This window comes from Gymnodraco acuticeps, unplaced genomic scaffold, assembly GCF_902827175.1.
Source record: "Gymnodraco acuticeps unplaced genomic scaffold, fGymAcu1.1, whole genome shotgun sequence".
Lineage (NCBI taxonomy): Eukaryota > Metazoa > Chordata > Actinopteri > Perciformes > Bathydraconidae > Gymnodraco > Gymnodraco acuticeps.
Genome location: NW_022989834.1, coordinates 26,822 through 39,225, shown reverse-complemented (window position 1 = coordinate 39,225; position 12,404 = coordinate 26,822).

Sequence of the window (12,404 nt, the reverse complement as noted above, 5' to 3'; positions counted from 1 at the left end):
CAGAGTTGTAGCGGACCTGCAGGTTTCTGGGAGTTTGTTCCAGATATTTGGAGCATAATAACTGAACGCTGCTTTACCATGTTTAGTTCTGACTCTGGGGACAGAAAGCTGACCCGTCCCTGAAGACCTGAGAGATCTGGATGGTTCATAATTTAGCAGGAGGTCAGAAATGTATTTTGGGCCTAAACCATTCAGTGCTTTCTAAACCAGCAGCAGTATTTTGAAATCTATTCTTTGACACACAGGAAGCCAGTGTAAAGACTTCAGAACAGGAGTGATGTGATCCACTTTCTTAGTGTTAGTGAGGACTCGAGCAGCAGCGTTCTGAATCAGCTGCAGCTTTCTAATAGATTTTTTAGTGAGACCTGTGAAGACACCATTACAGTAGTCGAGTCTACTGAAGATAAAAGCATGGACAAGTTTTTCCAAATCCTGCTGTGACATTAGTCTTTTAATCCTAGATATGTTCTTTAGGTGATAGTAGGCTGATTTAGTAACAGTTTTAATGTGACTGTTGAAACTCAGGTCAGAGTCCATGACTACACCTAGATTTCTGGCTTTATCTGTTGTTTTGAACATTGCAGACTGAAGCTCAGCGCTAACTTTTATACGTTCTGCCTTGGCTCCAAAAACCATTACCTCAGTTTCATCTTTGTTTAATTGGAGAAAGTTCTGACACATCCAGTCATTGATTTGTTCAATGCACTTACTCAGTGTTTGAATTGGAGCATAGTCTCCTGGTGAAATGGTTACGTAAATGTGTGTGTCATCTGCATAGCTATGGTAACTTATTTTGTTGTTCTTCATTATCTGAGCCAGTGGTAGCATGTAGATGTTAAAGAGAAGAGGCCCCAAGATTACAAATATTACACACCAGAAAACACAGAAATATCCATGACATAAACATACAGTAGGCTATAAACAATTAAAGGGATAATTGGGAAGGCATTACAAATGTAAATATATTTTAAATAATAAAAACAATCCCACCACCACAGGTATCTACAGGAGAAGAGGGAATTCTCTCCACAAAATGTGAATGCCCATGTGGAGAATGGAAATGCAGTCATGCGGCTGCATTAGCCATCTTTGCCATCCACAATTTCAGCTGCACTGACACCCCCTGTCAGTGGAAGAAGCCAAAGGCAGCTAAACGTACACATTCAGTGGAGGAGCTATTTCCTCCAACCAATAAGTCATTCAACCCGCTGACAAGAGAGCCCACCTCCGAAGATCGTGACTGGCTGAGGGACAGACTCGGGGGCAGGTTCTCAGGAATTTCTTGGCTTCTCTCCCCCGAGCCAGAAGAGGAACACTACAGCTTAGAAACACTTACTGTTCCTGAAATTCTCAAATCTGTTGGGCATCAGGGACCTGAGGCAATTGTGGCAAGCATGGCATTGTCTGAGGAGCAACAGAGGGCAATTCAGGTGGCTACCACTGGTCAACAAACCAACCCAAACTGGCATTTGTTCAGGAAAGGAAGGTTGACTGCCAGCAACTTTGGAGCTGTCCTGAGGTCAAAGCGTGTGACTGCTTCCCTTATTGCCAGGGTGCTAGGGCAACAACAGGCCCTTGATGGTGTTTTGTCTGTACAGTGGGGGACTATGAATGAATGTGAGGGTGTCAGGGCATTCACCACTGCAACCCAGATGCAGGTCCATGAGTCAGGTTTGTGGCTCTCCCAATCAGGAGTGTTGGGGGCATCTCCAGATGGTCTGGTAGGGTCTTCCGTTGTGCTGGAGGTAAAGTGTCCCTACAGAGCCAGGGAAATTACAATTATACCTCATTCACACCAACGCAACTCCGGTTCAAGCTCCGTGCTAGAGCTTTTCAGGTTCAGAACCAGTTCTTCGGTTTAGCTCTTTTGACACTGCCCAGAGTCCGACTGGTAATACGTCGTTGCGTCATCGTTTGCGTCATGACGTAACCGTTTGCGTGCCTGCTTCATAAAGCCAAACGGATGAAATCAGTTGCATTCATTTCTTATGGCTCTATCTGCAGCTTTTCCGGAGTCATTTCTGTGGTTTAGTTATATTCTTATAAAAAAGTGTACTCGTGTCAATAAAGTTTTTTTAAAAACACAACTGCTTCCGAGGTCGGTCTTATTTCTTAAGGTGGACTGAACCATGAGTGTGGAGTAACGTTGTATCTGTCATTTAAATGAACTGTAACCTTCACCCAGGTATGTAACAGCTGTTATCAAATGAACACGTGAAGTAAAGTTTAATATTTATAGTTTTATAGATGTATAATGAGTTATAATGAGAGGTGATCAACGTGAATGCTCAGGTTCCACCTTAACACGCAAACACGTTGCTTCACCATGAGCAGAAACCTTTATATATACAGTCTATGGCTGAAACACTGAAACTCTTGTTAAGTTTCTCCATCGTTGTGTACAAACTGGATAAAACGCGGGCTTTTTGTTGTTGTTCAGGAGTTGATCTGTCTCTGCCCCCACCTCGACGTAAGCGTGACGTATGTGGTGCTTTAGCTCTGGCCGGACAATGTTTTGATGCTTGAAACGAACCGGATTCCGGAGCTAAGAGGCTGCTCCGCTGCGGTGTGAATAGAAAAACCCGGTGCTTTTCAAGCTCCAGCTCCGAACCGGCCCTGAAACACCGTTGGTGTGAATGAGGTATTAGTGAAGCATTGCAAATCAAGGGCTTCTGTGTCAGTAAGGAGGGAGAAACATTCAGCCTGCGTGAGGAACATCCTTACTGGCACCAAGTGCAAGGTCAGCTTCAACTCACTGTAAGAAAGAAGAAGAAATTAAAAAATTGTGAATCGTTTTTAATTTACATTTACTCGCCTTTGCAATGTTGTGGTTGTTAGAGTGTTACGGCCCGTACACACAGCAGCTTTTGGCGATTTGTCCACCGCTTCCAGTGCGTCTCCGCCCATTGACTTTGAATGGGGATGACGTCACTTTCCCTCGCTTGTCGCCGAACTGCATTGTGGGGGGGCGAGGCGAAGATTTCCAGGATTTCCAGGATGTTCAGGATTCCAAAGTTGAACAATGTTCAACTTTTGAGGCTGAGCTGGAAGCGACAGCCAATCAGATCCGTTATGCAAATCTGACAGTTCAAGCGCTAGCCAATCAAACCGCGTGCAAGCTGGGAGAATCAGACCCGCAGTTCATTTCTATATTTCACAAAAATGGAGGAGAACTTAGTTATTGCGGTAGCAAATCACCCGGTTCTTTATGACCAGTCCCTATTTACTTACCGGGATACAAACCCGAGGAACCAGGCATGGAGGGAGGTGGCAGAGGCAGTGGGTGAAACTGGTAGGTTTTCGCTTGTTTGGGGATTTTATATCCAGTTTACTTCGTTGCTAGTTTACTTCGTTGCTAGCAAGCATAGACAGTATCATTAGCCAGCATGGAATGTAGCATAAAATAGCACCATAAACATTAATCTCATAAATGTTCAAAATGTTAAAAAAATAAATGTTCATCATAGCCCTTCCTATTTGACAATAGTGTGTAGAAGAACCGGGTTTTTTTGCTTTGTATGTCGGGGGCGGGATATTCATGTGATATTCATGTGATTGGTTGTTGGTCGCGAAATCCCCAAGCTGTCAGACACGCCCAGCTCCAGGATTTTCAAGATTTGGTCAAAGCTGCTGTGTGGACACACCGTTAGGCTTCCTGTCAGCTCGTCTGTTGGGAAGATATAAAATATTAGTTTCATGGAAGTCACACCGTCACATATAAGAGCATTAAGACATACAGTACATAGGCTAAAACAAAACATCTAAAGATATAACCTTGCACTTTGTCTCGTGAACATTTTCACTATTTTGACATTTTTATAGATGAAAATTGAACTAAAGAAATAAATGGTAGATTAATCCATATTGAAAATAGGTGTCAGCTGCTACACTAATTATAATAGTTATATTTCTTAATTAATTAAGATATTACTGTATTGATCCCAATTTGGGAAATGTTTGTGTTGCAGCAGCATAACAAGAAAAACAAAATATAAGTTATTATATATACAAAAGTATGTGAGGGATGGAATATTAAATTGAATATAAATGTAAAATGTACATGTGATTTTACGTCCAAGAGAAGCTATGGAGCAGAGAGTTCTCTGCCGGCCAGAGGTGATTTGTTATTAGTTCAATATGTCAAACTGATTTCCCTGACTACAATCTTTAGTTACATGGTGAAACGTTATGCTGCTTGTACTAATTAGACTTATCATATAAGCCACACAGGTTTGAATAGGATTTATTCATTATCTTTACTTATGTTGCGGTCTTTTCATTACATTACATTGCATTTAGCTGACGCTTTTATCCAAAGCGACTTACAATAAGTGCGTTCGACCAACAAAATACAAACTTGAAGAAAACAGAATCATATAAGTACATCAGGTTTCATAGAGCAAAACATTTCAAGTGCTACTCAACTGGCTTTAGATAAGCCAGTCCTTTATTAGTATAAAAGTGCTTCGTTAATATAGTTCTATCGCTCGAAGTGAAGTCGAAAGAGATGAGTTTTCAGTTTGCGCCGGAAGATGTGCAAGCTATCTGCCGTCCTGATGTCAATGGGGAGCTCATTCCACCATCCTGGAGCCAGGACAGCAAACCCACGTGTTTTTGCCGATGGGAACTTGGGTCCCCCTCGCAGCGAGGGTGCAGCGAGTCGTTTGGCTGATGCAGAGCGTAGTGCACGCGCTGGGGTGTACGTTTTAACCATGTCCTGGATGTACGAAGGGCCAGATCCATTCGCAGCATGGTAAGCAAGTACCAGTGTCTTGAAGTGGATTCTAGCAGTTACCGGAAGCCAGTGAAGGGAGCGGAGGAGCGGAGTGGTGTGGGAAAATTTAGGAAGGTTGAAGACCAGACGAGCCGCTGCATTCTGGATGAGCTGCAGAGGTCGGATGGCACATGCAGGTAGACCAGCCAGGAGGGAGTTGCAGTAGTCTAGGCGTGAGATGACGAGAGCCTGGACCAGAACCTGCGTCGCTTTCTGTGTCAGCTGGGGACGTATCTTCCTGATGTTGTAAAGCGTGTATCTGCAGCAACGGGTTGTAGCAGCGATGTTTGCAGTGAAGGACAGATTGTTATCTAGGGTCACACCCAGATTCCTTGCAGTCTGAGTCGGGGAAACAACAGAGGTGCCAATGTTGATTGTTAGGTCAAGAGTGGGACAATCTTTTCCCGGAAGGAAGAGCAGCTCAGTCTTGTCAAGGTTGAGCTTGAGGTGATGAGCAGACATCCACTGAGAGATGTCAGCTAGACAAGCAGAGATGCGTGCAACGACCTGGGTCTCTGAGTGGGGAAAGGACAGAATTAATTGGATGTCGTCAGCGTAGCAGTGGTAAGAAAAACCATGCGGGCTAATGACTGATCCGAGCGAGTTTGTGTACAGGGAGAAGAGGAGGGGACCAATAACAGAGCCCTGAGGGACCCCTGTAGTTAATTGACAAGGGTCGGACTCAGATCCTCTCCAAGTCACCCTGTAGGTACGGTCTTTCAGGTATGAGGTGAGGAGGGAAAGTGCAGAGCCTGAAACTCCAAGTTTTTGGAGAGTGCGAAGGAGGATCTGATGATTCACCGTGTCGAATGCAGCAGACAGGTCCAACAGGATGATGACAGAGGAGAGGGATGCAGTTTTGGCAGTGTGCAGTTCCTCCGTGACAGCAATGAGAGCAGTTTCTGTGGAGTGACCTGCCTTGAAACCAGACTGGTGCGGATCCAGAAGGTTGTTCTGATTGAGATAACAGGAGAGTTGTTTAAAGACAGCGCGTTCAAGTGATTTAGACAGGAACGGGAGGAGAGAGACAGGCCTGTAGTTTATAACATCAGACGGGTTGAGAGTGGGTTTCTTTAGGAGAGGGTTTACTCTTGCCTCCTTGAGACTGTTTGGAAAGTTACCAGAAGTTAGAGAAGTGTTGATGAAATGGGTGAGAAACGGTAGAATATCAGGAGCGATAGTCTGAAGGAGGTTTGAAGGGATAGGGTCCAGAGGACAGGTGGTAGGGCGGGCAGAGGTAATGAGGGTAAGAACCTCACTTGGAGAGAGAGGGGAAAAGGAGGTTAGTGTGTTGGTGGAAGGAGGGTCTGGTGACCCAGCGGTGAGTAAAGGTGAGTCAGAAAAAGAAGAGCGAATATCATCAACCTTTTTTTCAAAGTGGGTAACAAAGTCGCTTGACAGAAGTGAGGAGGGGGGAGGGGCCTTTGGAGGGAGGAGAAGATGGAAAATAGTTTTTTAGGATTGGAATAGGAAGATTGGATCTTATCTTGAAAGAAAGTGCTTTTTGCCTGAGAGATCGAAGCAGAGAAAGAGGAGAGGAGAGCCTGATAGGTTAGGAGGTCGTCACGGTGTTTGGATTTCTACCGTTTCCGCTCTGCTGCCCTAAGGACGGTTCTATTAGCACGCAGTGCATCATTTAGCCAGGGAGCAGGAGGGGACTGACGAGCCTGCCGAGATGTGAGAGGACAGAGAGAGTCCAGAGTGGATGAGAGAGTAGAGAGGAGAGTTTCTGCAGCAGAGTTTGGAGGCAAGAGTTGGAACGAGTCAGAGGAAGGGAGGGCTGAGAGCACCGATGAGGCAAAGGTAGAGGGGGAGAGGGAGCGAAGGTTACGGCGGACAAGTGCAGGATGAGAAGAGATTAGTTTGTTATGTTTGGAAAGGGGTAGAGAGAATGAAATGAAGAAGTGATCGGATGTGTGGAGCGGGTTTACAGAGAGGTTAGAAGTAGCGCAGTTCCTTGAGAATATGAGATCAAGGACATTGCCAGCTTTATGAGTCGGTGGGGACGAAGACAGTGAGAAAGCAAAGGCGGTTAACAGAGATGTTAGTTCTTCTATCTTCCCCGTCTGGAGGTTGAAGTCTCCGAGAAGTACAGCGGGAGGGCCAGTTTCAGGGATGTGTGAGAGGAGATTATCTAATTCCTCCAAGAAGTCCCCCAAGGCGCCTGGTGGACGGTAGAGAACAACAATGGTTAACTGTATAGGATGGGTTACTGTGACGGCATGGCATTCAAAGGTGGAAGGAGTGAAGTTAGGTAGTTTGAAGAGGGAAAAGCTCCATTTGGGAGAGAGCAGGAGACCAGTGCCACCTCCTCTGCCAGTTGGTCTGGGTGTATGGGAGAAAGAATATGCAGTGGAGAGAGCTGCAGGGGTGGATGTGTTGGATGGAGTAATCCAGGTCTCAGTGAGAGCAAGGAAATCCAGAGACTGCAGGGAGGCGTAGCCAGAGATGAAGTCAGCCTTAGGAACAGCTGACTGGCAGTTCCACAGGCCACCTGAAACTAGATGTTGGATCTCAGTGGAGCATGTGGGATAGACGAGAGCAGGCCGGTTATATCGATTACGAGATACACGGGACCAGTGATAATTGCGAGAAGACACATGAACAGGAATGGAGAAAATACACATGATTATAGCATGAGGGGCTAAACAACCAAATAAAATAATAAAATAAAACACCAGCGATACTTAGCTCAATCAAAGTAGGATTTGCCTCGTCTTTGCCTCCCTCGTGACTCCCACAGGACTCTAATGTCTTTGCCAGTCTTACTCCCACAGGACTCTAATGTCTTTGCCAGTCTTAGCCTGTCTGACGCTGAAGCTGACGCTCCAGGAAAGTGCTACCTAAAATGGACACCTGATTGCTGAGTTCTCACAGCTGTGGGGCAACGTCCCTTTAATTAGTTAACTCTGCAGCTGGTGGCCCTCAAAAGGAAATCTAGACTGGCTTCCTCCTGATGTGTTATTGTCTTTTAAGTCAATTACATTAAACCCTAAGTTATAAAGTTATACGATACGATACGATACGATATTACTTTATTGTCAGATCAAGTCTGAAATTTGACTTGTGTCACAGCAGCTCCATGTCCAACATCAACAGACAATGAGTTTAACCCTTAATACAGTTACACCTACTCAATAAAGCTCTTAGTATTCTACAAATGTTTAAATCAAAGTTAACCCTAGCAGTCAGTTAGTTCACTTTTAAGGTTTCAGTCAAATGACTTGTCCCAAGTTTCTGCCTGACAGATACTGTAGCGGTTTTGAGTTTTGAAATCACAATTCCAGTCAGATCAACTACAGAGCATTGATACAGAGTACACACACTGAAACAGAGAAGTCTAAAAACACAATGTTACTCACACAATTCTAGAAATCTCCGGTAGCTTTCTTGTCAAAATCGAGTTGCACACTTTTCAGCAGCGCCATCTCTAAAACGGCGATACAGTCACTACCCATAATTTACATTTCACCGTGACATGGACAAAAATGTAACGTCATCTTACCTCATGGCACGAATCCAGACTCTCCTTTGGAAAACATTGGCCGGGAAACGATAGAACGAGCACGTTTCATGCGAAGACATGTGGCTCCAACCTGGAGCAAAGCAACAAACCATTGTGTAGCTAACTAGTAGCGCTAGCTTTAGCTAACGTCAGCTAACGAAACGAACTGCCGAGGAAAATTGGAAAACACTGGTAATTAATTATTCTATAATTTGTAAAACTACGGTGTTAAAAACGACAATTTCAAAAATACAGATTCTAATGGTCAGATATAGATATACAGATACTAAAGATAGGCAGGTACTTGCTTTCAAGCAGAACACAGGGGAAAACAAATTTAGCGGGAGTGTTTACGTGTTAGGCGTAATGACGTAGAACGGCCTCGACCATTTCTGTAGTCCTATTCAGCCACTCGGTAACAACCATCATTTTTCAGACACGTAAACTCTTCAAAAATCACCAGTGGGGTCACTGCTGATGTATTTAATGTCGTAGAACAAAACGTGATTTATCTCTTAAATTTGTGTCAACCACAGACCTTATTTCGAGCTATTTTCCAAAACCCTATGGAGAAAATGCATTGCTTTTTTGACGAAGGAACCGGAAGTGCTAAAAATGCTAACTTACTTCCGGGTTTTACGACGCGTCACTGCGGTTCTCTATTGACTACACATCTTCAGAAACATAATTTGCTTCAGATATAACTCATAGAAAATAAAGTGTAAAAATATAAGTAATAAAAAGATAAAACACTGGCATGTAATTTACGTTAGAATAAATAGAATGGTTTTGAACAATAGATGAGAGTAAAATCTACGTCACTTTACAGCCCCGCCCACTTTTGGGGAAACCAACGCTGTCATTTGAACGGCGATCAAGCCTGAAGCCACTGAGCTCTTCTGTTACTGTCCTTTCTTCTTAGAGGAAGTACAGAAACACGTAACTCTGGATTTGTTTTAATGTTTGAGGTGCAATAAACGACACAGCAGCTTTTTGGCATGTTAAAACTATTATTTTCTGCCTCGCTCATGAGAGTAACAGCTGGCGAAATTACAGCCTCGCCTACTGATTATAATTTAACCATATATCGAGCCCGATTCTCGATTTCAAATGTGTGCTCTAAAATGATATTTATAAATGACTATTATCATTATTATAAGCAAGACAATAAATGGCAAAGATATGTGGAAAATAAACGTATTTAAGATACGTTCATAACAAACGTAACGTGGGAGAAAATGCAGTTGCAGAATGCAGTTTAGTTCTGTGTGAACGTAATTTTTAGGAGACGGGTTGCGTTCCGATAATCCAAAAATCAGCTCCTAAATTCTAACCCTATCTCCTATTCCTTGACCTCTGAGTGAAACGTCACGGGGTTAAGGGATAGTGGATAGGAGAATTCAAAAGGACTTAGGAGAAGAGACCGCGGTACTTTAGAGAATCCGAATGCACTTTCACTATCCGACGTGTTTATGATGCGCCAGCGGACGTCATGAATGTGCGTCTGCTGCTGTGGGGAAACTATGGAAACTACAGTTTTCTATACAGCGGACTACAACATGGATGTTCAATAAGAACGAGGGACTACTGTAAACTCATCTAGAGACTCTGCACCGTGCTCTGATGCTGTTGCTTTATGCTTTATGAATGTGGACAACAGAGAAACATATTCTTCATGACCAAAGTTGGAATTGAAATAAAGAAGGAAAGTGAAACAAACCCCACACAGCTCAGTAAAGACTGTGAAATGTTGACTTTATTTGATCATTTCAGTAAAAACTAACGTTCATATTTCTCTTTTTGAGTATAATACTGATGAACGTTCAAAACAAAGCACTTTGGCAACTTACCACATACGTTTTAAAATGCTTAAGCTCCGTAACTTTCATGATATAATTTCTCCGTCATAATGTTGAGTGACGGCAAAATGCTGCGGCTGCAATGCATTGTGGGGCAGCATTTTCTCCTCTCCTTTCGTCAAGGGAGGTCCAGTGGTTCCTAAGCTAAAGGAGGTTATAAAGGAAGTTTGAAACCTCCTTTCCTTTCATTTGGAGAATTGGAACGGCACTTAACATGGCTGCCAGTGACGTACTTCCGGGTCATTTCACTTGGTTAGGAAGGTTCCTAAGCTAAATGGACTATTGGAATGCAACCAGGGTTGGACTTTTTTGTATGAATTTATGTTTCATCCAATCACAGAGCTTGTTGACTTATCACGAGGTTTGTCAAAGCGGACAGGCGTCGTCACAACAATAGCTGGGGATTGTGGGTAGTGTAGTTTCTTTGGCGCTCCACATTTCAGAGAAAACAAGTTGTTTCTCAGAATCTAAGGGGAAAAACACAAAAGCATTGTCCACAATTTAAACAAAAACAACAAACAAAATCAATGTCGTTTAATTAACAAGGATAATCTGGTGTTTTTGAGTTGATGAGTAGTGGAGATATCACTGTCAAATCAATCGACAGTAAGGGGAATACTTACTTCCGGGTGTACAATTCTCCGTTATCCAATGGGAATGGACGCTCACATTGTCTTTAAGAGCTGCCGACATAAACGGGTGCAGTGCTTCCATGAGCGTCAAATACCGCCGCCGATGGGAATACATTGCAATCAGTTGAAAGCTCTTTGCTTCCGTTTATGAAGCTGAAGGAGCCTCGGCGCGTCCCAACTGCACGCCACGGTCATCCTGACCAAACGTCGCTCCTGGACGTTTAGGGAGTGAGAGTGTGATGTCCTGGTCTCTTCATCTCCTCCTCTTCCTCCTGCTCTGACCCTCCTGGTCTCTTCATCTCCTCCTCTTCCTACTGTTCTGACCCTCCTGGTCTCTTCATCTCCTCCTCTTCCTCCTGCTCTGACCCTCCTGGTCTCTTCATCTCTCTTTTCCTTTTCCTCTTTCTCTTCGTCCTGATCACTTCTCAGATATGTCTTTGTGTTGTTGTTGAATCACTCCAGCTACTCTGGCCTGCAAGAGTCTACTTGTGAAAAGCACTGCTACAAATGCTTGTATAACTTTACACGTTAGGGCCATAAGTAGCATATAATAAATATAAATCAGAAAGTATTTATCAAACGCACACAGGCAGCTGTGTTTAGATCCAGTTTGACGGTAAAGGATGTATCCTGGTTTCATTTATCAGCCTCATTGCTGTGATGTCTGAGAGTAATTTACGTGGATTTAATAGTACGGCATAGTTTAGCAAATAAAAGTGATCGATCTCCCAGCTAGCGCTGTCTGTAGGCTATTTTGTAACGTAACGCCCCAAACAGCGCCCGTCTGTTAAACGCTATCGATTCAAACGGCAGCGCTTTATTAATATCTTGTTTCAAGCTCTCGTCCTTAGTAATAACAAAACTAGTGGAAGGGGAAATGCTCCAAGGGTAAGCTGATCCACCTTCAGGTGCTGGGACAGCTCGGTCTCTCTGCAGCTGCGTGAGCCGCAGTCTGTGTGAACGCTGCTCCGCAGTTTAATGCAGGGCCGTAGCTGCGTTGTTAACGGGCCTAAGATGATATTTTAAATGATTCACTTTTAATGAATGTACTGCTTGTTTTGTTGCCTGAGAAGCTTGTGGACATAGTGTAGGTTTGTTTCTACAAGTACAGTTTTAGGCACACAAAAGTTAGGGGGGCAGCTGGGGGGCAAGGTTCTACAGTGGGGGGCAGCTGTCCCCCTCCCCCCCCCCCCCCCCCCCCCCGTAGATCCACCCCTGCATGGGACCTTTAACATCGTAATTTATCAGCGGATGTTTGCTGGAACTACTTTTTAACAGCTTGCTGTTTGATGGCTTGATAGCTCACTCCCCAGGGCCGGCCCGTAGCAATGGCGTTATAAATGTTCGACTAGGGCGCCAGATCTGGGGAGGCGCTGCGCTGGTAGCTCTGGGAGGGAAACACATTTTTTTTACCGCTGGTGCTAATCCTAATTTTCGGCCCTTGATGTAACAATATTCCTAATTAAGTCAATGTAACATCCTTTTCCCCCCGGTTACACGTTTAATTTGCCCTGTACGATGGGCGCTGTAAGTGATGAAAATGGGGGATGTTGGCTTATCAGGCGCCCGCGGCTCACAGCCAAAGTGCGAGTGAGCGAGTGAGCGAGAGAGAGAGAGAGAGAGAGAGAGTGAGG